The sequence below is a fragment of the Lutjanus erythropterus genome, chromosome 22 (genome assembly GCF_056507025.1).
Source record: "Lutjanus erythropterus isolate fLutEry1 chromosome 22, fLutEry1.hap2, whole genome shotgun sequence".
Classification (NCBI taxonomy): Eukaryota; Metazoa; Chordata; class Actinopteri; order Lutjaniformes; family Lutjanidae; genus Lutjanus; species Lutjanus erythropterus.
The window spans coordinates 7219260-7240911 of record NC_139338.1 but is presented as its reverse complement, the minus strand read 5'-3'; the positions used below and the strand labels follow the sequence as shown (position 1 = coordinate 7240911).

The 21652-nt window shown below is 40.6% G+C and overlaps 1 long non-coding RNA gene across 1 annotated transcript in view; it reads right to left on the bottom strand.

The window, feature by feature from the left end:
- LOC146306567 (uncharacterized) overlaps positions 1 to 21652 on the bottom strand; it is a 180033-nt gene that overhangs the window by 16119 nt on the left and 142262 nt on the right. The window contains exon 3 of the long non-coding RNA XR_014768992.1: positions 1164 to 1621. This is a non-coding gene — a long non-coding RNA (uncharacterized LOC146306567). The remainder of the gene's footprint in view (positions 1 to 1163; positions 1622 to 21652) is intronic.

Below are 21652 nucleotides of genomic sequence, written 5' to 3'. Positions count from 1 at the left end.
TTTATGATGAAGCCCAAAATGTACTTTACTTGAGGGCAAGAAAAATATTCATGACAGACTTATAATGGTCTCATGACAGCCGAAACTAACCACATATGACAGGTTAATGTCATGTCAAAAGATAAAGCTAAACAGTCTCTAAGTTTGATCATGTCATTGTCATGACAAAGAAATGTTTGTCTTGATTAATGTCAAGTTATCATAACAATGACACTGGCACGTTGTTTTGGCTAAAGTCAAGTCATTGAGATATTTTTGTCTTGCTTAATGTCAAGTTGTCATAACAAAGACTTTTGTTTGTTTTGGTTAATGTCACATTGCTATAAAAAAGACATTAACAGCGTGTGTTGTCTTGGTTAATGTCAAGTTGTCATAAAGACAGGTGTTATGACAGTCCTATGCACACCCCTTCAAATATCAAAGTATGTGTATATGTGTGGCTGGGAGCTCAGCTAAACAGACTCAACACCCAAGGTGCTTTTTTATTATTAACCAGAAAGTCGGAGGCTGATGCTGCTGTCTTCCATCAATCTGGCCACAGGTGAATCTGACCCTATCGAGGTCACAGCACTGGATTCAGAGTACTCAAAACTAGCTTCCGCTAAGCTCACCATTATCTATCCAAGCTCTGCCCTCCACAGCAGAACGGCAGACCATTAGCACGCATGGTACCGCTTTACAGGAAAACTATTTGTCTCATTTTCACGGGTATTATCCGCTTCCTATTCCCAGAGTGGTTAATATAAAAAGCATCTCAAACAGAAAGTAAATATGCATTCCCAGGAGAGGGGGGCAGGGAAGGCCCTGCCCATCGCCACGCCACATGAGCCGAGATGAAAGACTGGAGGCGCTGAGGGAAAGCAGCAACTCCACCTTTCTCCCCCCTCCTGCTCGTCTTTATAAATAGCTATTAGGAGATATGGAGCAAAGGAGCTGCTGGGAATTCAGACAACAGTAGCAATTGGACCAACATGTTCTCCTTTTTGTAAAGAGAACAACGAACCAGGCGATAAACAAACTTTCATCACTTGGCTTCCATGCAACTGAAAACAGCAAAAGCCAAAGCTGATTGTTTTTGAGAAAGCAGCACACACAGCAGGAGGAGATGAAAGAAGAGCATTTCAGAGAGGAAAAGGTAAAGGTAACAAGAAAGTTTTGCCAACCTTTTTCTGGTCTTCCAGCTTCTGACTTGTCGACTTCTTGCCATGCTTGCTGCCTTCCGGTACATCCATCCCTGGTCCAAATAAAGAATTACTCCAGAGTAAAATCACAGGAAAGAAGTTGAAGAGAATCCAGACGGCTACAGCTTGCCGACGAGGGCCTGTGTCCGGCTCACGCCTTCACCCGGACACAGGTGATCCATGGCAGGTGGTGGTTTGTAGGATTAAAAGAAAAGGTGTCTCTGAGTGTTATCAGCGCCGGGAAGGTTTTCGGGGAACAGGACGAATGCCAAACAGGTAGCAGAAGGCTACCGAGAAAGCATCATTATGATTCCTGGAGCGAAGAGAACACTGATGAGGACTTCCTGCCTGAGGGTTGTGTAGTTTTACAAGAAGATAACAGTTATGCTTCCTCCTCAGAGTGCAATCCCTGGCTCCAGCACACAGGTTTCCCTCCTCATCTGGGGAAAGAAGAAAGATAAGACATGCTGTAATTCAAATGCACAAAAAGCCAAAAAAAAAGGAGAAGTATAGTTTAGGTTCGCAATTAATGCGAAAGCTCTCTGCCTCTCCGAAAAGTCAATATTCCCCTCTGTGCTGCACTGTACAAATGGCGGGGGTATCTGCATATCAAAGTGAATGTTGCCATGGTGTTCGGAGAGGGAGAGAGAAGGAGAAGCTTCTACTACATGCTGTTTGTTCTATGCTGAGTGATTGTTTTTGATTGTTGTCTCGCTTTTTTTTTCTCTCCGAACCTATTTTCCAGCAAAAAGTAGAAGGGGGAAGGATTGAGTCATGCTGAGGTCGGGTAAACTCGCACCCTGGGAAGGGTCCAAGCATGGAAAGATAACCACAGGATCGGTGGCTGGCCCCTCTGTGGACTCTACGAGGGTTCAACTTGTCTTGTTTGGTTTACTTACATCCTGTGTAACACAACATCTGCCATTCAAAAGTTCTTCGATTGTACATTTGTAGCACGTTTTGTGAATGAAAACCAAACCTGCCAGTGTCTGTGCCATACATCACCCAACAGGCTGTGTAAGATGAATTCTATATCGACATGTTGGGTAAATATGACTTTAATATTTGACAGCAGACTCTTATCATTTGTGTTCACAGTAATGGTGTTGGAGTGGGTTTCAGTTCACTTCAATAAAATTTAGTCTCATACTTTATACATTTATTTATCCATTTTTAATCAAAGTTATAATCCCTGAAAGATTACCCGCCTCTGCCAGCAACAAAACTACATTTTAAAAGGAACAGATTGACATTTTGGGAAATGAGCTTTTTCACTTTCTTGTCTCATATCTGCCTGGTAAAATGAAGCTACAGCGAACTTAGCTAAGCATAAAGACTGGCAGTAGATGGAGACAACCCGCCTGTCTCTGTTTAACCAGTGGGTGCCGTGTATAACACATTATGACTGTCTGTAAATCAGAAAGGAGCTATGGCTGCAGCTTGTCTCTATTTGTTGTCTTGTCTTTTACAAAATTAAAGGTCACATGTGACAGTATTGACTAAAACTTTAGCTTTAGAAGTTTTGATTTTATCTTTTTATCATTTTATCTACATAATATTTGATTGAAAGGTCACTGTGGTCTTAGTTTGTTCACTAACATTACCTAATGTTAACTAGCTAACTAATTAACTCAAAAGTATACTGTACTTAAAGAAAATAATTGGTCAGTGATTTCAAATTAACATTACGGCACTTAAATTACATACACTTACCAACATACAGCTGATCATTATGCTTGTGTCACATGTAAGGACCCTGAGCAGATCTGTCAGCACATCTGGTACGTACATTGGGCTAACTTTACCCCCGCTAAGCTAAGCTAATCATCTCCTCGCTGTAGCTTCAAATTCAACACACAGACATGAGAGTAGCGGTTAAATGGTCTGAAAACAAATAACCATATTTAGGCCTACTGCATGTCACGAGGTTGGTTTTGGTTAAAAATCTGTTGAAAGGTTTTTGGCACAACAGAATAAGAGCGATATTTTTACAGCCCAAAGAGCAAAACTTTTCGCTTCCTTGCAAATAGTAAAAGCAAATTAAATACTGGACGGGGTTTTCAACCGCCCGATGGCTCACGGACACAAAAAGTTACTCTGAGGTCAGAGCGCCTTTTAGCTCAACATTCTACAGAAACAGTGAACAGTACTCATCACAGGCCAGTAATTGACATGTTGGGACCACTGATGTATGTGTTTACTAAGCTTACTTAAACTGCTAAAGTCGGCCTCACACTACAAGAGTTTTACAATCAAAACAGATTTTCAAATTTGGTTGCATCTCACATATAAGGAGAAACACAGGCTATCTTCTCTCAAATGCCAAACACCCACAGGCTACACGATTTGAAAATAACTGCACACCACACACCACAGGATATTATCAAGTTTATTGTGCCAGAGGGCACAATCTCTCATGATTTCATGGGGGTCGTGATCCGGAGTGATTTCATGTGGAAGCAGATCTAAACAATGGAAATGGACTTAGCAGAACAACTTACTGTATTAGGGTTAATGCTTTGCAGTGACAAAAAACAAAAGCAGAAGTTAAATGTGTGGAAACAAATGGATGAAAAACTGCTTGGGGACACATCATCAGCACGGGTTGTCTATTCTTCAGCGAGAACTGAGAAAGGTTGGACTATGAATGAAAATTTAGGAATGAATGGAGGCAGAGTGTAGGTGACTAGGATTAGTTCATTTTAAAAGGAAGCAATACCTTTAGGAAACACATCACAATTCATGGGAAAAGTGGACAACACAAGTAGAGCTGCAAGGCTCAATCAAGTGATTGATTATTAATCTATTATAAAATTAACTGGCAACTATTTTGATAATCGATTAATCAGTTTGAGTCAAAGTTGTCTGATTTCAGCTTCTTAAATGTTTTTACTTTCTTGTTTCTTTACTGCTCTATGACAGTAAACTGAATATATTTGGGCTGTAGACAAAACAAGACATTTAAGGACGTCATCCTGGGCTTTGAGAAACTCATTAACATTTTTTTTCCATTTTCTGACATTTTATAGGCAAACAACTACTAATCCATTAATTAATTGTTGGGAAGATTGTCTCAATTTTGAGGACAACCTGTAATATTACTAGTGCTAGTACAACAGATGCTTCTGCTTATTTAAGCTATGAATTAACTTGTTTACTCACCCAATTCCAAGGTACAACAATTAATTTGACAATGACATATTTGGGACAATAAGGCAGCAAAAATGTGTTAGCTTGTACTTGGAATAGCACATACAGTACACCTACTGGAAACTGATACTGTATTTTGTTCTGAGGGACAAACACAGAGACAGAACAATGAGCTCACACCAACATGAACACACTATACAGTCCCATATATAGTTTCCCCACACAGAGAAACACGATTGCACTGTCACTAAAATCAATAATCTCTCCGCTGCAATTCAGGCACCATCTATCTACAGAAGTTGGCCAATCAAACGCTCCAATAATCCCTCAAGGTAACTGTGAGAAAAGTCATCACAGGAAACATGTCTCCTCTGCTGACCGCCGCCAGGTCATTAGGGAACCTGACTCATGTTCGCCTTCGTCTTCTCTCTGAACACCGGCCAGATCTTTACAGTTTCCTTTGCTGCTAAACACTCACCCGGCTCCAGAGTGCCATGTAACACTACAACCCTGTCAGTTACTTAAGGGCAATCATGTCAAGTGCTGCCAACTCAGAATTGGTTCTTAGGGGACATCATGAATGGAGCGCTGGAGCCCGGTGAGAATTTCCACTGAAACCAGGAGTGTTAGCTGCTAGCAATAAGCTGTGAAAAGCACTCCTTTCAAGCACCTGGGGATGCCGTTACATTATGTTCTGTAGTCGCCTCAAACAACAAGCAATGCACAGGGAATATTTGCAGCAAAAGGTGATGAAGAAAATTACGCCAGCACTCTCTGAAGACTGGAAGCACCACAAATTTTGGTGTAGGCAATAACAGAGCTTCCCAGAAATGCTAAACTCGCTAAAAGCACAGCTGTATTGCTCCTAGACTTCCTCGTTTTCCCTCAGCAGTGGAATTATATGGGGGGCTTTCTAAACTCATGCATACTGTATGAGAGCTAATTTCCTCTTTTTTTTCTTCTTGAATATTACAAAAGAAACAATGGAACCTCACAGGGAATAGCATGGCATACTTTGTGTTTGCTGCCAGGAAAAGGCTAGCTGGCACTCTCTGTCACAGAGTGACAAGATGGCCCCCAATGTAGGCCGCCGGAGTCAGAGGTCGTTCTCCATCTGCTTTTCCTGACAAGCAACAGCAGGTACAGGGCATACTTATCAAGGAAGCAAGGACAGACTCTCCAGAAATACAAGAAAATCACCAGACAAGAGATGGCTGCACTGCATCTTGTGCTCATCTTATAATTAGACTTAAACACAATCTCAAACAAACAACCATTTGTAGACAATGCTTAGATTTTCATCCACTTCCTCCTTGATTACAATGACCACCATTATTCCAACTGTCCTTCTACCTCGCTTACTCACCAACTGTCTCTCTCTCTAAACATCAATAATGCAGCTCAATGTTGAAATTTCAATTTAACAAGCTCTACTTACATGAACATTTATGAAAACTTTATTGGCAAACTGTCCAAGACCTGAAAACATGCCTGGGCAACAGAGAACAAACTCACTGTGTTTATTCTTTAAATTAAAACAGAAAATGAACAATTTCAGGAAAAAATCGGGTTGCAATGTTTCTGATTTAAAGGAGAAATCAGTAATATATTTACTGCAATAAATCCTAAAATGACTATTCTATACCATCAGAGATCGAGGAAACATGTTAAGTCGAGACACTCGTATTTCACCGCTACAGCCACGGCATCCTCACTTGAATATCTGAAACTCAGCCATGATTCATTTTATTGTCTCCACTTGTGGTTTTCCACAATATCAAATATGATTTCTTTGTGCAGAGATAATTACAAACATGTGTTGCTTTACCAATGATACGTATTAGGGTCCCATTCTATTTATTGTAGCAGAGCCATTCAACTGAACCAAAATACACAACGGCAGCACCCTGACTCTGTTTGACCTGAATGACAGACAACCATAATTAATATCATTGGTAATACTACTATTTCATGTCAAAATGGCTGCTGTGAAAAAGGTCTGCTGAATGTCTCTCACTTAATGTCATTTGTTCTGTAATTTAAAACAAAAGATAATTTATTAAGAGTTCTTCATTTTAACTTCTCAGACAGAAACAAAAGTCAATATCTATATAGAACAAACACATAAACAAAAAAAATAATGGTTGACAACTCAACCACCAACATGCTAGCTTGCCACCTGTCTGAAATTGACTTCAACCAACCTCCTAGCTTAAATCCTTCATAAAGAAAAAGACTCACTGTTCTCTTTGTGTTTTTGAAAGGCGAAAACACACAACCCATTCTCATCTAAACCCTCTTTGACCGAGTACAAGACACTAGCATGCTAAAAAACCAACCAGCTGAGATTTTACTTTGCTGTTTGGCCAACAAACAGAATTGATATTAATGACTGTAGCTACAGCTGAGTACATTAGTCAGAGACAGCTGCTGGTGAAATCAACAGCTGTCGCTTTAAACTAACTTCCTACAGTTTGACAAAAGATTTATTATGTAGGTTATGGCTTAATTAACACATGTGCACTTGCAATTTCTAATAATGATATTGGTGTAAAAACAATTAATTTCTCAGTTATTTAAGTTCAAGCAATTGATTCATTTTCCTGTCTTTTTTTTTCTCTCATTCTTACAACAGGCATTTTATAGCCTATTGATTTAACAACAAATATATAGACTTTCAATCTTGATATTATGGCAGCTGACAGCTGAGACGTGTTTTACATTCAAGTAAAAGACAATTTTACAGATTTTGGAATCTACATATTGTGAAAAACAGCATTTACTTGATTGTGGTCAATTGCAATTAGGCTGAATTGATGTTGTTGCTGGTTCTGCAGGCTACTGAGGCTGCTACAGCTAATGCTAGCTGACAGAGAGCTTCACAGGCGATAAACTAAAACTAAATGCTGTGATATTAAAGTAAAGGTTACACGGCTCAGTTTTACTTGACAACTCAACAACTGATGAGCTAGCTTGCTAGCTACCTGTCTGAAACTGACTTCAAGCAATCCCCTCGCTTAAATCATTTATGAAGAAAAAGACTCACCATTCTCTTGGTGTTTTCAAACCAAACGGCGAAAAGACACAACCCGCTCTCATTAATATTTAAATGGTGATGTTTCATCCTCAACAAAACTGTCTTTGAACTAGCAAAAATAGTACAAATACCTGCATGCTAAGTACCTAACCAGCCAGGAGTTTATCTTCTGCTGTTTGACCAGCTCGCACAATTAACATTAATTAGCCACAGCTGAGTACATTTGCCAGTGACTGTTGGTGTTACACTGGTGAAATAAACAGTTGTCACTAACCTCCTACTGTCAACAGATAAATCATGTAGCTTATGACAAAATAAAAAGGCTTAATGTAAGTTGAAATTTCAAATAGTGATGTGGGCATATGAGCAAATATTTTCTCAGTTATTTTAATTAAAGTAATTAATTCAAGCAGATACAACCAGCCATTTCCTGTCTGTCTTTTGACTCAAATGTATATTTAACACTTGGTGCACCCTCAAAAAACTCCCCTTGACCTCCCTCATACACATTTTTGTGTATATCCAAATAAATACAAAAATAAACATATTAAGCATGTATTTTTCCCAATTTTTTTTTGCTATTTCTTTTTTCTGACTCAAGTTTTAAGCATAAAAATCATTTCCATCATCATTTTTAGGATTTTAACCCTTTAAATGCCAGTTTGTGTACAAGATGCCACTGTTTTTTAAAATGAAAAAAACACAATAAATGAATTAAAATTAATATACTAAATACAAAGTGGATTTTTGAGGGGGGTTTATTACAGTCTAGTATATGTCAATAATTAACAACAACATTGACTTAGATGCATTTATATTTTTTTGTGCAGGGTCAGATTTATAAATTACTCCCGTTAAGCTCCCTCATATACATTTTTGTGTATATTCATATGAATGTAAATATAAATATAATAAGAATATATTTTTCCAATTTTTTTGTGTGTTTTCAAAATTTTATAATTCTTATTTATTTCAACCATCTCTGTCAAAGAAACTTAGCAAGTAAAAGTGCAAAAAATATAGACTGAATTGTCTTAATCAGTAGAAAAGGCTAGATGAAGAATTTGAGGAACATATTCTAGGGGAGACCTGGGACGGTTGTAACAATTTTTGTCTCAGTACCTTACCCAGTTTTGAGCTGTCAAAATTTGATACACAGTAAATACTCTTACTATCTCTTACAAATATAATGTTTCCAACTTTCCATGAATTTAAAAAAAAGCGCACAAAAAAAGACAAAAATAACAAATAGCAGCAGAAGCAACCACTGCAGCAGCAGGAGGCAGTGCAGGAGACAGAAAAGATGTAAGCAGAACCCATCAACATCTGCTGGAAATTATACTATTATACATATTACTTTGCATCACATTACATAATGAAATTTACAAAATTTACATTTTGGTGTTACTTAAGTTTTGGTGTTTTTTTAAAGTTTTCCAAACAGAATAAGTCCATTAAACTCTGGGCCTTTATCATGAGAGATTTGGGATTCAAATGGTCAAAACTTTATGGCAGTTCTAGTGATTGTGGAATTCTGGCACTTCTAGTATTCAGGATAATTATAAAGACTTTCAGTTTTGACTTGTGATAGTGATATCTTTAAATCTTAAGATTGAGGAGGAGTAGCATCACGTTACCTGTGGTTAAATGTGATTAACATAATCTCTACAAAGTTCTCAACAAATTGCTCTACAATAATTATTATGGCTGTGTGTGTAATATGTAGTTTAAAGAAAAAATCAGTGGCAGCTATTGTTAACGTGGAGACCAGAAATATTCATTTAGACTCAATAGAAAAGTCCAACTACACCTTGTGAAAAGATCATTATAAAACATGACGTTTTCAGTATCTTTGGCAAACATGCTCTTGTGTTTATTGTTTATGAGAATGTTAATGTGTGCTTTAATCCTCTTTGGTTGTAAAAAATCTTATTGGAAGTGAAATCTCCATATTTATGAGCAGCAGTCGCTGCAGTTTCATCACAGCCCGGCCGTGTAGCACCGGTGATCCCACCTTCAATCTCTGCAGCTGTTCGACATTTCCCCGCACCCAGTGGCCTTTCACCGGCACTTGGTATTCAACGGGTGTCTGTAACTCTCCAAGTGGTCAATAAAGTTTGATTCATGAGACCTGGGGCCGTAACTACACACTGCTGCTTTAATTCGAGGAGATGTAAATGATGGCCATAGATCCAGCCTGATTTCCTCGGGGAGAGCGGGAGGGTTGGGGGAGCATGCGTCGTAAATTATCACCTCAATAGGTCAGAGGTGAAGCATAAAGAACGCCCCGCCATCACATTAAAATACTATAATGCCTTAATGGCGTTCCTTCAACATAAACCTCATTTTATCATCCTCGGTGAGAATTACATCCAATCAAAACACATCTGATGTGGTCGCTAAAATTAATTTATATTTTGAAACAATTTGGCATCGGTATACATTAGAGCTTCAGATCTGTGCCCGAATCTGACAGGAACCAATGGCTTTGGGTCAGCTTGGACCAAATTTCTCACATTTTTCATGAGCATGTGTCGAGTTTAGGATGTATTATTATTATTATTATTATGATTATTATTATTATTATCATGATGCTAGCAATATATATATATATATATATATATATATATATATACTTTTTTTTTTTTTTTCTTCTCCCTAGTTTTGTCATAGGCAATTCAAATTCGTCCCATATAATGTCCCTGTCACTGCCAGCTCCAACTGTTTGGTACATAGAGACAAGCTTGTCAAGAAAAATGTTGGGCTGTAATCAGGTTTGGGCTGAAATATGAAAATTTGGGTCCGGTTCGGACAGAATTATCTGTTCTCCAATAACAGTAGCACAAACTTGGTACCTCAGTCAACTTTCTCCTTTTCTTGTTAAGTCACATCTTAAGTTAGCTAATGTTAGCAAAACTCGAAGTAACTAGCTCACTTATGTTAGCGAAACACTAGCTAACTAGCTAGCTAATGATTGGTGTAGATAAGCTAACTAGTTTTTTAACACCTGAATGTGAATATGTCCTGGTTTTGCAAGCGCCACAGCAGTGTCTTTTAACCATCCTCAAAATGTTGCGTGCTTTTTAACATAGATGAGCTTACCACATAGATCACGAGATCACAGAAAAGGGGCGGGACTTAGGAAGAGTTAATTTTCTTAAACTACCAGACTGTTCTGTAATTTGCCTTTCCCAATAATTTATCATGTCCACATTACTGGTGATTATTTATCTAAAATCCCTTTGTGTTATTATTTTGTGAAAGCACAAATAGTCACCCCTACAATATTGTTGCAATATCAACAAATATTGAGAGGTATTTGGTAAGATATAGTGATGATATAGTCTGATTTTGTCCATATTGCGCCCTACCTACAACCAAAATCACAAATATATAGAGCAACACAATATCAAGTATGTTGTTGCTTTTAAACATTTACATCATTTTCATACCAAAGAAATTGGGAAATAATATTCTCATATACATATCTGCATGGTAGCACTGAGACAATGAGTCAAAGAGCAGAGAGAAACAGAATAATGGGAATATTCCCAGCAATTAGGACATTTGTAATAGCTTTGCCATACTTCACTTGGCTCCCCAGTGGGCTATTAATAATACTGATAAATCTAATAAAGGCAATAGGGATCCACTGCTGCACATTATAGCATTTAAGAGACTGAACTGACCACTCCCCAGTTCCCTTGTAGAAACCACAGTTAAGTTAAAATACACTTGCTATGCTAATATGCTCATTTGTTTCTAAGGCACTCCATTTAATATTCAGCACTTGTAATATTTATCAAAATAACTTATGGAAGACCATGACACATGAGCAGAAATTAGACCAAAGGTTGGATGACAGGGCTACAGCAGCAAAATATACAGCAAAAGAATACAAAATATGTAAATTTCTATACAAATGCATCATGAAGTAATTGGAAGACTTTTAAATACCAATAACTATACTGCAATATCTTTACAGCACACCATAGCACTGAGAAACATATGGGAGAACAAAGAAACCAGATGCTACAGCAAATATTAATGACGTGCAAAACGTGTATTGTCGTATTAACATAAACATGCCTGCAGAGGCCATATGTGTGAGTGTATAGACAGTGTGTAGGTGTGTGTACACAGAACTAATGCAGGATAAATGCATGATGGGTGTCTTCTACATTACCAACCACTGCGAATCTTTCCAGGCTCCGGACAGTTGGGCTCCAAATGAAAGGAGCGTATTTACATTTCAGATTGCTGCATCAGCCAAAGTGAACAACTAAATACTGAACATGCTGTGCTGGTTGGTCAACAAATGCTTCTTCTTGTTATAGTACTTTCAGCAGCTGGGCAGAGCCATTATGTACAAAGAAGGAAGCTATAAAGAGCCGTAAAGATTAGAAACATTATAGCATGCACCATGCGTACCACAACATGCAATAATACATAATTTAGCAGCTGAATCTCACTCCCAAATGTGAAATGCGGCAGCTTTGTTCAGTGCTCCAGTACTTCAAACTGTGGTGCTGTAGGTAGGGCTGTTCTGGCATGGATTAAAGTTATCCTAACCACAGGAAGCAACAACTTCCTGCGTGATGGCAGCTTACAGTAACTGTCCAGGTAATTATGATGTACTGGAATTTATTGAAGGAACTGTTGTTGACTAGGGCAGTGCGTTGTGTGTGCAGTGTGAAAGTGAGGGAGAAAAAGCAAGGAGGCACAGCAGACAGAGTGACGGCGCTGCTCGCGGAGCAGAGCAGTAAGTTGTCAATGTGGCAGTAAATGTACAGTTCAGGTTACCGTGTGTCAGTTAATAAACGCTATAGAAGAGTCTTCTTTGTTATTTGCAAGCTGCTGGAAAAGTGACGCGGGTCATCCCCGAAGTAAGCTGAGCAGGAAAGGCTAATGAAACCCTAACATTAGCTCTAGTGCACTCGTATCCTTTTCAGAAGTTTTGTAATCCAGATTTTAACTGCAGTGTTTTTACTTATCTCCTACATATTGTGCAGTTGAATAACATGAGATTGACCCTTCAAAATAAAATTAGCGTGATAGTAATGAGCTCAAGTCCACAGTATTGTGCCATTTGTGGAGGTGCTGCTCTGGCATTAAGTTATAATGTGCCAGGTGACACAGTATCACAAGCAAGAAACTCTGTGCATGGAGGAGGTGGGGTTGGGTTACACAAGTTACTTGATGATATGTAGTTACATATGTTAGGTAACACATAGGAACTTACACAAGTAACATGCTTATTTTAACCCAGACCATGATCTTTTCCTTAACTTAACAAAGTAGTTTTTGTGCCTTTATTTTCAAAGTCTACCTGGACATCACATACATATTATTGGTAGTTTGGCCGGGGATGACATGAGTGTACACAGTAAGAGTGGCCAGATCCAAACAAACTACATATGGGACAAAGACTGTTTGTGCAGGACAATGTGGGGCCAATGCTGAGCAACAGCTGCTGTTACCTTATCTGTCTGCCAGTTATCTTTGGGTTTCAGTAACCACACGTTTCTTGTGAGAATCACATGTACTGTGAGTCTCCCCCCAGTTCTCTGCAATTTTTTTTAGAAAGTATTACCTTCCACTGGCTTTGCTATATCTATGTTTTATTTTCCTTAAGTAAGATTCCATGATATTTTACCTAAATCTGCAGAGTTTGTGAATATGCTACTCACAGTTTTTTCCCCATAGCGTCTGTCCTGCAGTTGGTTTGACTTTTGAAAACCAGGGCAAATCAAAATGTGGGACATTGTCTCAATATGTGGGATGTGGGACAAGGGGTCAAAAAGTTGTGCAGTCCCACATAAAGTGGGACACCTGGTCACACAAGTCACAGTTTGGAGTGTATGACCACAGGCCAAGCTGACACTTTTCACAAGTTGGGGCTGAGACTGTGTTGAATTAAGTTCCAATGCTATTAGCTGTAGATATATTCCTTAGTTTCAGATAACAAAACTCAACTTCCAATCTCTTCCAGGTGTTCTTTCATGGCAACTGAGCTTTAATGGTGCAGCTCAAAGAAGTCTTAAGTTGCAGCACTCCCTGCAGAAGCAATTTGGCAAATAAGGTGCGAAAGAGCCTTCGGCTAGAGTTCTTGAGCGAAAGGACGGTCACAGGTAAACATCCATGCAGCATGTGTCAGCAACACATTTGATCGCTCATCAGCCTCATAGCCCCGTTCGCAGCAAGACGCACAGAGAAGAATTCAGACTTGTTGGAGGCAGAGAGAGATACAGACAGAGAGGGGAAGACGAAGAAGTGATGCAGGTGAGAAAATGTGAACGCCTGGGGAGCTGAACTGCTGGAGTGTAAAAACTAAGCGACAACAGCAGGTGAGCGACAAAAACTGCAGGCGATGCATCATAAAGGGAGAAGAGCGGTAGGCTGATACAGGTAAAATATATGAGCAACTGAGTAAAAGCAATCCAAACTCCTGATGCTAATTTCTCCCTGATATTACATACAGAGTATTACTGGAGTGACAGACGATTCACTGCAGGTAGTAATTATGTTTAAGTAATATGTTGAACTGGTAATGTAGCAACAATCTACAGCGAATGCGACCCCGGCTTTCTCTGTTGTCACGGTAACTGCAGAGAGAAGGTTTGTGTGCGTTTGTGTGAAGCTGCAGGTATCCTGGCTCGCTTTAACAGGGTAATCACTATTGTGAAGGTGAAGACTGACACAGAAGCAGCAGCTCATTAGCTTGAGGAATGCATGTCCCAGTGTCAATTTTGGGCTGTTTGTTTTGTTCCACACACTCGCCTGCGCCTGACATTTTCCCGGCGCCTCGCTGTTTATTGTTTCCACAGATGACACAGTGTTTGGTAGTGACAGCGAAATGAGTCAGGGACGATATCAGGACCCTTCCAGCTAAAGCAGTACCTGCCGCGCACCCCTGCTCCCTTCAGATTTTAAATCACACACCAGCAGCGAGATTCCTCAATTTAACAAAGCAAAATATTAAACCATTTCAAAACAAATGTTCTGACAATAGAAAGGGAAGCTATTAGGAATCTTGCAGCTGTAGGGAACCCAATAATCACAACAGAAAAAGCAAAGGAAGACCTGTAACTAGTGAGCAAAGATCTGTGATAACAGAACTAAAACACAAGCAAATGTGGTGGATTTTATAACCTTTTGAGTGCATGCACCATCATATTTGTATGACATCTGGTGTGTTAACATCAGCAAACTTGTCTGACATTGTTTTTTTCCAAGGTTTGAGAGCAATGGATTGCAGCAACAGTTACATGGCTGGTCGTCTAACCTTCCTTGCTGGTTAGCATGTTAGTAATTAACTTTCCAGTAGTGCAACAGTGCAAGTCACTATGTCATCAAACCTCTCACTACTTATTTTGACATGCAGACGAACTTTGCTCAGTTTTCATAGCAGCTTGATGATGTAATTTCTTAAAAGCAGCTAGCAAACCCAGCTAAATTTAGGTGGGAAAGTTGAAAAAGTGTTGAAAAAAATGTAACATATGTAAACGTAAAGTAGTGCTGCTTTCAAGGAGAACTCATGAAGTTGTGTTTCTGACATTTGAAGCTGTGTACACAACTCTTTCAGAAAATTTCCACCTATGAGGGTATGAATACACCCGCATAAATTATTTATCTTTCTGTGCAGATTATTATGTGACATGATGTAGTGATGTGTAAGAACTTTTTGAGCTCTTAAGCCCTGTATTGCCACACTAATTTGCAAATATGACTTAGTCTGGCACCCCTCAGATGTCCATTGGGCATTATCAACGCTCACAGACCAAATGCCTCGACACAATTGCCTGGACAGATATACAACCAACCCAGGCAAAGAAGTGTACAACCAATCAAAGAAACACAACATGTGACATAGCAGTACTTGGTCTGTTTTCAAGCAAGACACAACATTGCAGCTGCCTGGTCACAATCTTTTCTTCTCGTATTACAGCTAAATAGGACACTAACATATGTTTATGAGACTCGGACGCCGTGGTGGACGGACCTGCTGTCACAACTGGATAGACCTACAACCAATCAGAGCAGCGAAATGTGTGTGACTTTTCAAACCTGGACCAGTGATTGCCCCCCATCAATCACCACACAGAACCCACTCCATATTAAAGAACTTGTTGTGACTGGGCCAACCTGATCCAAGGCTGGTGGAATCCTGTCTGAAAACAAGCTCGGCAGATTCGTCTGGTTCCCAGTCCAGAGCTCTTGGCTACTTGAAAAAGATTTGGCAAACTTGAGACATGTTTGTATTTGAAACCAAGAAAATGTAGTTTTGTAGATGTTACGTAAGACAGTCTGAGTGAAATGAGAAATCAATCGTCTAATCGGACAGTTGTTTGTAGGACATATGTTTTCATCTAATCAAAAGACACATCAAGCTCTTAAAGCAGCCTGCACTACAACACAGAGAACCAGGCAACTGAGTTCTGGCTTTTAATCACAATAAACCATTTATACAAGGTATCTGAAACAACAGATACCCTGCTCTGTCAGGCAGAAACCTCTAACATCCAAAACTGTTACTTTACAGGAAATGTAAAAAAAAAAAAAACCTTGTGCTTTTAAACTGAATGTGTTAGTACATTACTAGCTCTTTTTTAATAATTTTCAGTGGTTAAAACCCACAAACAGACAGGAGGCATGACCAACAGTATTGATTTATGAAAAAAAAGTAAAAATATGGAGATATGAGGTTTTGCGCCCCACACCGACTGTATGTATCTTACAAAATACATTTTAAAAAACGGTTCAGAAACATATAAATGTTCGTTAATAATAGATATCCTACAGTGTTACTTTGAATTTTTAATTTTAATCAATATTAGTAAACAGACTGAATGTCAGTTTTGCAAGTAGAAAGAGGTTCTAATTTTTTAAAACACATTATGCGCTCATTTCTTCCATGTACTGACTCTCATGAATAATTTCTAAATCAGCCTATAGTTGACCTCAACACAATCCTCTATTAACTGAAGTGGATTTTTGAGAACAAATCCATTGAACTCCACAAAAATATCTAGTTTTTCCACGTAACCCTCTCAATTTAGAAATCCTACAAACCTCTCTTGGCTCTTGGTTCATTAATCACGTTCTCTGACCAATCCACTCCTGCTACAAGAATTTGACACCAGTTTGGAGATAAATAATCTCTCTCGTCCCTCCCTTCGCCCTCTCCAGGCAATCTGTCACCCTCGCTCCATCACTCTCTTCCTCCGTCTCGCTGAGACACCACCGGCGTCTCTTTCTCTTGGCACTCCGTTGTCCCCGCTCTGCCTCCCTGGGCTCGTCTGACAGTGAAGACGAAACGGGGGGGAAAAACCCCACCTTCCCGCTCCTCCATTCATTCACATACAAGCTGCATTACCACCCAATTACACTTAGATTACATTAATGTGCTTTCACCCCAGCCAAGCCTCCTCTAGCACGTGCCAAACCCATTCTCCACCGTCGGCGGTGCCTGCGTGGAGCATTATGGAGGCGCGTAATCTTGTGATATTGTGTCGGGATTAACATCAAATCTCATTATGGCTGTGGTGGATCATGGGAGAGCGGAGGGAAGGATGGTGGAGGCGAGGTTGGAGTTAAGGGGGTTACATCTTTATTTATTTTTAGGTTTTTAATGCTAAGAAAGAAGGAGATTCTGAAATTAATCGATTAATCGGTTTGAGTAATTTTTTAAGAAAGTCAAAAGTCAAAGTCAAAATTTCTCAAATCGAGAATGGAAATTGTTATTTGCAGCTCTACATTCTTAGAGATAAGGGTTCCAAAAGGGTTCTTCCTGAGGGCTGAGGTTGTACTGAGTTGAACTATTTGCTTGGGTGGAACCCTTTTTTGAGGAAAAGGGTAATCTTGGGTTCTTTGTAAGACCAAGGGTTCCACTGAAAGACCTTTGCTTCAAGGACTGCTGAGATCCTTGAGGAACTCCTTCATTAAAAGGTTCTTTGTACCTTAATGATTTATAAAAGGGCTCTTGGTACAACCCCCTGGGTGGGTTCTAGATAAGAACCTTGGAATATAAAAGGGTTCTCAGTCGAACCCCTGGGGTGGGTTCTAGAATAAACACTTGGTATATATATAGGATCCTTTGTAGAACCTCCTGGGTGTGTTCTAGATAAAAACCCATGGAAAATAAAAGGGTTCTTGGTAGAACCCCTGAGTTGGTTTCAGATAAAACTCTTGGAATATAAAAGGGTTCTTGGTTGAACCAACTGGGTAGATTCTAGATAAAACCCCAGGAATACAAAAGGGTTCTCAGTATAATCTCCTGAGTTTGTTCTAGATAAAACCCTTAGAATGTGAAAGTGTTCTCCATAGAACCCCCTGGGTGGGTTCTAAATAAACCCCTTGTAATATAAAACATGGTCTCAATAGATCAATAGGGTGGGTTCTTGTTAGCTCCCTTAAATGGTGGACAGGTTCTTGATAGAACCCCCTGACAGAATTCTGTGCGGAACTACTGCACTACAGAAGTATACTAGAACATCCCACAGGGGGTTGTGGGTGGAACCTTTCACAGGTAGAACCCTTTATGTTGGGTTTTAGGTAGAACCCTCTGAAAGCATTTCGAGTGGAACCTTTATTAAAGATTCTTCCAGGAACCAAAAAGGGTTCTCCTATGGGGACAAGCTGAAGAACCCATTCTGGTTCTAGTTGACCATAGATGAGATCAGAGCTGTGAAATCTCAATTACACATGATGGCGTTTGGACTGTTTGATTTATTAGACACAAGAGTCTGTTAGCTAATTTGCCAGGTGGGCCTATTGAACACAAACGCACACACACACACACACACACACACACACACACACACACACACACACAGTCAACAAAAGAGGTCAAAGGGTCAAAATGAGATGTGTCCCAGCACAGCAAAATACAACACAAATCAAACAGCCGAACGCTCCTCCTTCAGATCACCACGCCTCGCCCTTATACACCAAACACCTCTCCTCTGTTAGCATTTTCCCCTCAGCCGGGCATGCTCGCGCTTCATAAACCTCTCTTTTATTACCAATAGATCCATGAAGATTGTAATTGCCTAAGTGATATATAGCAGGCACTGGGACGCGGCTCAATTTCGCTCCGCTTAAAATGCCACCGCGCCAAAGTGGTGTTGAGGGGAGTGCCTCGCCCTGTTAAATAAAACAGATTGTCAGGCTAAAGCGCCAAAATAACATTTTCAACGCGTACATCCCAATTCCCATAGGGGTGGATGCTGGATAGGACTAGGGGGTAGATGGGGCACTGTGCACACACACACACATTCAAGCATTTTCTTTCATGCAGATATGCACAGTAACTGTAATTCCCATGCTCTGCGTTCCCAAAATGCTAAACACACACACTGTGTGAAAACAAACATACATTCAAATACATTCAGAAAACACATGCACACACTCCCGCACACACATTCCCCTCCCCCAGCGGTGCACTTGGCTGGGTATTGAGCCTCAGGAGCCTCACTAAATCACACCGAGGCCCCGACAGAAATGAGGGATAACAGCACAGCAGCGTTACAACCATTGATTGCCGAATGCATCATCTTCTTATATTCACAACAGGCTGGGGGAGCGTGGGGCAGGAGGGAGACCTCAAGGGGGGAGGGAAGGGGGGAGGGAGGGTGCTTCCTATACACGCAGGCAATGATTGGGAAAATCAGTTTCTGTATGGTAATCAAATTCCGCTAAACACACAGATTGAGATATTCTGGCTCATTCTAGCACAGCATCAACATTTCCGTGGCTCGTGAATGAAGCTGCCACGTCTGTGACTGAGTCATCTGTTACCTGAGAGAGCGCAGGTCCCCCGCAGTTCCCGTGTCGTTATATGGATCTCAGAGTCAGCGTGTGTATCAGACGTAAGCAACCACTGGAAGCAGCAGCGATTGCAGCATTTGGTAAATCCATCACAGGCTCTGGAGCCACAAAGAAGCCACAGCAGGAAGTTAATGATAGAGGCCAGACATAAACTCCACTGTCGGTTCTTGTTTGCAGCCTGAAGATGTTTCATAACTCTATCCAGGTTGTTACCAACATAAACACTGTGACAGATTGGCCTGTTAGTACTATTCGCTAACATTAATTAGCACTCAACTCAGCTAAGGTTACAACTGAGGCTGATGGGAATGTCATTAGTTTGGAGATATTTGGTCATAAGCCAAAATAACGAATCAAAATAAGATGTGATGGTGGTGCTGAATGAAACGCTAAGGACGCTGAGGAATTTACACTGAGGATGGCAGAGGAAGGAAGTCACAGCACCACGAAAGTCAAAGGACTGATTATCTCTGAGCCGTGAATGTGTGAAAAATTAGCATCAATCCATCAAGTAGATGTTGAGTTTGATAAGTTTCATTCATCCAATGGTTCAACATGCAAGGCAGACTTATTTATCATATATTCTTGAGATATTTTGGTTGATCACTGATCACTATCATGAGAGCTATGCCACTAGCATAGATTTTTTTTTTCCTGGGTTCTCCTCGCTGCCCAAACTCAAAATCAATTTTTAGTTCACAGAATTTCTAAAGTTGCTCAACCTGGTAAAGAAAATTCGTCCAGCTGCTGGCCTCTCATCTCCTCTGAAGCTGTGCTGGCAGCTGCTGAACCAACAGATCTACAGAAGATGCCATCTTCCCTGCCCTCCACTCAGTCTTGAGAAAAATAACACCTACATCAGAATGCTGTTTGTTGATTTCAGCTCAGCATTCAACACAATCTCCCACACTAAGCTGACTGGTAAGCTGAACACTCTGGGCTTCAGTGCCACACTCTGCAATTGGATATCAGACTTGTCACCCCACACACGTCACCCCGAGACAGTTTGGATCGGCAGTCATACCTCCTTCACTATAGTAACACTGGAGCCCCTCATGGCTGGGTACCCATGAGTGTAATCCCTGACAATGGAGAATTAATTGTGAATGACACCACCATCATTAGCCAGATTGCAAATAACGATGAGACGTCATATTAGGGGGGCAATCAACAGTCTTGAGGAGTGGTATACAGAAAGCAACCTACTGCTCAACATCAGCAAAACCAAGGAGCTGACTGTTGATTTTAGGAAAAAAGTGGCAAAGACACAAAGCTCTGTGTACATCAGTAGTGCTGACGTCGGGCAGGTGAACAGTTTTAGCTTCTGGGGAATCAACATCACTGAGAACCTGTCATGGATGATGCAAATTGGCATGGGATGCGCACCACTGAGGACAGAACAACTCTACAGTGGATGATTAAAACCACCCAGAACCATCTACCGAGGAGGATACTAAAAGACAATACCCTGCCTTGCCATAGCCTGTTCATCCTGCTGCCGCCTGGCAACAGATACAGAAGTATCCATTGCCATACCACCAGACTACAGAGCAGAGAAAGGGCTTTTCCGTGGCTATCGTAGGGTTTCCTACATGCTTGGAAGGGGAGGGCGAGGCAAAATCTTTACAATCTCTGAGAATTTATGAACTATACTGCAGCCAGCCACCAGAAGGCAATCCAGATGTTTTGGCTTCCCTTTTGGGGAATGGTTGATACAGCTGTCATTTTAAATCAAATTTTGGGATCTGTATCACTTAAACACACTCATCACTGCCACCAGTGACACAGGTGTTCCAAAACCTACCAGGAATGAAATGAAAGATTACTTGCACTGCATCTGTGTATGTGGAAACACTGCTGGTCACACAGAGTTCAGTGTCTGACCTGTCTGGTGCACATGTCAAATCTAAATACTCGCAGAGAGCAGAAAATGCCCTCTGGTGTGTGTCACGCTCTACCCAGAATCGTGTGGATGGTGGGGTGAGGTGTGGTGATGGAGGAGAAGCCGGAGAGGACCCTTCAAGTCTCCAGTATTCCATTAGCTGGTCTGTGATGTACTGCTCCACCACACACACTTACACACACACAGATGGGAGACCAGTTTCCCCGTCTCCTCTCCTCCCGACACCCTCCCCCATCCCACTGCCTCTCCTCTTCATCCTCCTCCTCCTCCTCCTTCACACACCTCACACCCTCCGTCAGTCACCATCCATCACACAAGACCTCCGCAGATGGGCCCGCGAATAACACACACACAGTCACCAAATCCACACACGTACACACACATATATAGGCACTAGACTCTCTCTCGCTCCTTGGCCAGACATACACACACCCACAACAGCTCTCAGCTTAACACTCTCTCTCCTTCTCACTCATACACACACTCCACCCTACTTCCACACACACACACACACACACACACTCCACCCCACAAACTCTTTCATCTGTGACT